This window comes from Sciurus vulgaris (assembly GCF_902686455.1).
Source record: "Sciurus vulgaris genome assembly, chromosome: 14".
NCBI lineage: Eukaryota > Metazoa > Chordata > Mammalia > Rodentia > Sciuridae > Sciurus > Sciurus vulgaris.
Genome location: NC_136475.1, coordinates 51,645,179 through 51,651,027, shown reverse-complemented (window position 1 = coordinate 51,651,027; position 5,849 = coordinate 51,645,179). Strand labels below are relative to the sequence as shown.

The following is a 5,849-nucleotide window of genomic DNA, read 5'->3' as shown; positions in this document are numbered from 1 at the left end:
TAGGTTTAACATTAGCTTTTATTGTAATAGATCATGGTAGCAATTTTGTAATCTTTATTTTAGTTTCTAATTGACACATAAGTTTATAAACTGATGGGGTACGATGTGATATTTCAATACATGTCTATAATTTATAATGATCAAATAAAAGCAATTAGCATATCCATCACCTCAAACATTTATCATTTATGTTGGGAATTATTAGAATACTTTCTTCTAGCTATATTGAAATACAGAATAAATTACTGTGCACCATGTAATTTCTTAAGATTTAGCTATAAGCATGTGCTCTTGAAGTAGTGGCCCTTTTCTTTGGGGACAGGCTAATTTATTAATATAAATATAAATTTATTTTTTATATTTATTGTCTAATTCTTGTCCACTTGCTTTAGGAGACTGAAAAGAATGGAAAGGTATTCCAATTTCCATCAGAAAAATGTCATTGAGGCTTTTCTCATTACTAGAGGGTATTTCTAGCTTCTTTGTATTAGCCTACAGAAAGATACACAAAGACCTGATAGGGAACTAAACCGAACTGTCCCCAAGGAAGTTGGGAGGGGGCCTTGATTTTAGTCAACAGCTATGTCCCACTTACACTGAGTACGTGAATGAGGAAATACCCGCATGGGGTCTCAGGACAGTTGGGCACTAGGTACTTGACTTGGAAGCCTTGAGAAAGTTGCCCAAACTCAATCTTGTCACAGTAGATATTATGGTTTGGATGTGAGGTGTCCCCCACAAGCTCATGTGTGAGACAATGCAAGAAGGTTCAGAGAGAAATGATTGAGTTGTAGGAGTCTTAACCCAATCAGTGAAAATCCTGATAGGGATTAACCGAGTAGTAACTGATGTGGTAGGGTGTGACTGGAGGAGGTGGGACTTGGGGGCATGGCTTTGGGCATACATTTGTATTTGGCAAGTAGAATCTCTCTGCTACCTGATCACCACATAAGCTGTTTCCCTCTGTCACACTCTTCCTCCATGATGTTTTTGCCTCACTTTGAGAATGCAGCCAGCCTTCTGTGGATTAAGACCTTTGAAATCGTGAGCCCTAAAATAAACCCTTCCTTTTTTACAGTTGTTCTGGTCAGGTCCTTTTAGTCACAGCAGTGAAAAAGCTAACTAAAACAGTAGAGAACCTGCTTTCAAAGGAGTGGTTATGGGGCATCTTAAGTCCACACCAACAATGACTTGAAGACCCAGGTTCTTCTTGAAATGTTCTGGTGTATATAGTGCCGCGAGTTCCCACATACACATCATTTTTTCCAGTTTCACCATAAGATTGTGAAAATATTTATTGCATATCTGTATTATGGAGTAAATTCACACCTACCAGAAGTAAGTGCACTATTTTTTTAAAAAGCTGGATTAAGCCACTTATATTTAAGCTCATAATAATTACTTGAGGATATTATCTTTAAATACTATATTTAAATACTATATAGTATTTTCTAAATGTTAGAAAAGGCTGCATCTGCATGAAGTAGAAGAATGTTTTGTCTGCATTAGAGTATCCTAAACAACATACTTTATTTCTAACTAACTGAGCTACTCACTGACTTGGGATGGCTGGTTACCCCTGACTGGTTGTCTTCAGCTGTAAGCAGTCTCTTCCTTTTGTCTCAGTGAGCCATAGGAATACCGTATTATTATTCGTATGTGTGCCATTTGCATTAAAAGCACTGGTTCACACGATCTATAATAGTTTGGTGCAAGAAGGGAAATATTCTTTAGCTGCATCTCTTTACTTGACAAAATAAATTTAGATAGTAGCTATCTGCATTAAAAAAATTCTTTATAAGATGTAAGCTCAGAGCCAGAGGTGAAAAAAAAAAAATCAACCCAAGACATGTCTAAATTGTCTTAAGTTCCTGTATCATCAGATACCTGGTGAGGTTTCCAGATAGTTCTTCTATCCAGAATTAAAGGTAGTCATGTTTCTGGAAACAAATTTCTTCCAGTTCTATAATCATAAAGAAATAGAAACTATTGTGAACAAAATAAAATTCTGAACAGAATAAAATGCTGAACAGAACAAAATTGCTGAACAGAAGTAAAATTCCGAAACTGAGCACAATTGAGTCTACCCATTATTTTCCCACAATGTATCACACATGGAGTTTGATTGCATGGAGTCTAATCAGGACTCTATCTGAAATTCATTTGTTCATTCATCTGAAGTATTCCGATTGAAGAGGATCAAGCTTTCTGTACTTTCTTTCCCTTGAATTAGAGAGTCAGCAGTGAAGCAGTGATAGAGCAGTGACTCTTTTTTTTTTTTTTTTTTTTTTTTTTTTATACTCGCTGTACACTGCAATTACCGGGAGCATTTTTCTTTTCAACAGTCTGAGGCTTGGGTCTTACCCTAAACCAGTAATTCTCAAACATGGTCTCTGGACCAGCAGCATCAGCATTACCTGGAAATTATTGGGTTCCACCTTAGATCTACTGAATCAGAAAGTCTGAGAATGGTATCCAGCTAATCTATTTTTTAACAAGTTTTTCAAGTGATTTTGCTTCACCCTGAAGTTTAAAATGTTTGACTTAGACAAATTAAATCAAGATATATGAGTGAAGCCTGAGCAAATGTATCACTTCAGGCAATTCTAATGTTCAACCGACATTGAGATTGTTGCCTTGGATAAAAGGAACTCAGTACGAATTCTTCATTTCTCACACCTGACCATGATCCCCTTTTGCTGATTCATGTTCCTTCCCAGGTAAAATTATTAGTAACTCAACAGATTTTGGAGTTTACTCCTGATTTTATTTCTGGCCTTGGCTAGACTTCATGTTCTAAATCCTTGTTTGAACTTATTACTTGTTTCTAAATACCTATGAAAGTGAATAGCCAGGTTTCACTGCATTTGTTTTTTAGAGCATCTTGTATGAAACACTCAGAAATGCAATAAAATGGCAAGTAGAAAGAATTAGGACTTTTACATTTTAGAGCAGAACTTCTCGGTCTTGGCTGGACATTAAAATCAACTTTTAAAAACTCCTGATGCCCAGACCATATCCTAGACCAATGAAATAAAAACCTCTGGGGTAGGACCCAGACAGACATCAATATATTTTTTAAAGCTCCCAGGTGTCTCCAGTTGGCTGAGAATCACTCTAGCAGGAGAAACTCGACTGGGAACTCAATCTTTGAATGAGCCCAGGGAACTGCTAGGAGGAAGAGGAGCCTCTCAGTGCCAATAAGGAATTAATATTTGCATGCACATATTTGTCCTGTAAACTCTTTAAGAAATACCTTCATCTCTATCCCTAACACAGTGCTAGATTGACCCCTTTCACATTTAGGTGGCATGAGAGAGGGACAGAAAGTTAAGAAAGATATGAAGTAAATGTGACAAGCCCTTGATAATTGTTCATCTTGATGAATAAGTATATGGAAGTTCAGTATACTATGTACCTATTTACATTTTTTGTATATTTGAAAATTTCCATGGTAAAAAAAAAAATGAATTTTTTTCAGTAGGAGAGACTTTACCAACTTAAGTAAATTGAAAGAATTATAAGAGAATATGATGAAAATTGTATGCCAAAAAATTGATAACCTAGGGGATTTCAAGATGGCAGACTAGAGGGTGGCTGCATTTCATGTTGTTCCAGGACTCAGGATTCAAGAAGAAGAGATATTGAAAGACTTGGGACCAACTCAAAGCCGCTGGGTGAGTCTCTCCCGTTGGGGAGGCGTCCCGGATGGGGAAGTAGTCCCGGAATGCAGGAAACTTTGTGAAGTAGAGCTGCCCAACGAGACACCTCTCCCCCCGCTGGAGCAGTGAACTCAGACAACTGGGAGCATCGTAGAGGAGGCCGCTCAGCACAGTGCTTGGACTCGGAGCAACCCATCAGGGCTCCGGGCAGCTGCCCAGAGGAGGAGATGTGGTGAGCTGTTTGGACTCAGAGTGACTGCACTGGAGCACCAGGCGGTGCCTGGAGGAGGAGGAAAAGCACCACGGGTCACTTGGACTCAGAGGGACTGCATGGGGCTGCAGGTGGCTGCTCAGAGGAGGGGCCGCACAGCCAGCTGATTAGGGGCAGAGCAGGGTCCCAGGACCTAAGCGGCTCCTTGGTGGAAGAGCTGCACAGAACGCTTAGGGGTGGAGTGAAGGTTCAAGGACTGCAGGCAGATTCTCTGAGGAGGGGTAGCCTAAGGAGACTCGTCTGCGAAGGGCGAGGCTCCCAGGTCCAGGAGGTAGGTCCGGGCCCCTGGGAACATTGCAGAGGAAGGCTGCCCAGCCCAGGCAGTAGTTGTGGATTGAGGGGAACCTCTAGGAGGGGAACAGACCAGTGAGACCTCCCCACCGGTTGAGTCTACCCTGCCGGATGAGGTTTCCCCACAAGGATGTTAAAACCAGAGACACAGGCCCAAACAGGCCTTGCCTCAGCCCGCAGCCTACTTCCTACTTCCCCTTTGGATGGCCATCGGTCAACAAGTGAAGGCACCTCTGCCCACTAGCAAGGAATATACCCTACCTGAAGGCCACCACCCCTAGAGAGGCAATTCCTTGTGGAGCACCACATTATCAACTTCCTCCAAGACTTCAGACTACTGAAGGCTAAGAGGGGATATACTAGAAATCTTCAGGGACATTAGAAGTCAATAGAGGAAATCTGCAATATCTCAGCGATCCACTGATACCTGAACAATATGAGAAAACGAGGGAAGAAAATGCCCCAAACAAATCTAGATGTTACATCAATAAAATCCAATGACAGCATGGCAGAAGAAATGACAGAAAGGGAGTTCAGAATGTACATAATTAAAATGATCAGGGAAGCAAATGATGATATGAATGAGCAAATGCAGGCATTGAATGATCACACCAATCAACAGTTGAAAGAGCAAATGCAGGAAGCAAAAGAACATTTCAATAAAGAGTTAGAGATATTGAAAAAAAACCAAACAGAAATCCTTGAAATGAAGGAAACAATAAACCAAGTTAAGAACTCCATAGAAATCATAACCAATAGGATAGAACACCTGGAAGACAGAACCTCAGATATGGAAGACAAAATATTTAATCTTGAAAACAAAGTTGACCAAACAGAGAAGATGGTAAGAAATCATGAACAGAATCTCCAAGAACTATGGGATATCATGAAAAGGCCAAATTTAAGAATTATCTGGATTGAGGAAGGCTTAGAGAAACAAACCAAAGGAATGAACAATCTATTCAATGAAATATCAGAAAATTTCCCAAATCTGAAGAATGAAATGGAAAATCAAGTACAAGAGGCTTTATAGGACTCCAAATACACAAAATTACAGCAGATCCACACCAAGGCACATTATAATGAAAATACCTAACATACAAAATAAAGACAGAATTTTAAAGGCTGTGAGAGAAAAGAACCAAATTACATTCAGGGGGAAACCAATACGGATATCAGCAGATTTTTCTATCCAGACCCTAAAAGCTAGAAGGGCCTGGAACAACATTTTTCAAGCCCTGAAAGAAAATGGATGCCAACCAAGAATCTTATACCCAGCAAAACTTACCTTCAAATTTGACAATGAAATAAAATCCTTCCATGATAAACAAAAGCTAAAAGAATTTACAAAAAGAAAGTCAGCATTACAGAACATTCTCAGCAAAATATTCCATGAGGAAGAGATGAAAAACAAAGATGCAAATCAGCAACGGGAGGAACTATCCTAAAGGAATTGTCAAATAAAGTAAAGGAGAAACCAAGTTGTGACAAAAAGTAAAATATAAAAAAATGAGCCAAATGATCGGGAATACAAATCATATCTCAATAATAACCCTGAATATGAATGGCCTGTACTCATCAATTAAAAGACATAGACTGGCAGATTGGATTAAAAAGAAAAATCC

At 39.3% G+C, this 5,849-nt stretch overlaps 1 long non-coding RNA gene across 1 annotated transcript; it reads right to left on the bottom strand.

The window, feature by feature from the left end:
* Positions 1 to 4,612: 4,612 nt before the first annotated feature.
* Positions 4,613 to 5,641, bottom strand: LOC306643919. Its single transcript, XR_013759124.1, has 2 exons — positions 5,293 to 5,641; positions 4,613 to 5,215 (listed from the first exon to the last, which is right to left on the bottom strand). It is a non-coding gene; the product is annotated as an uncharacterized lncRNA (long non-coding RNA).
* Between the last annotated feature and the right edge of the window lie 208 nt (positions 5,642 to 5,849).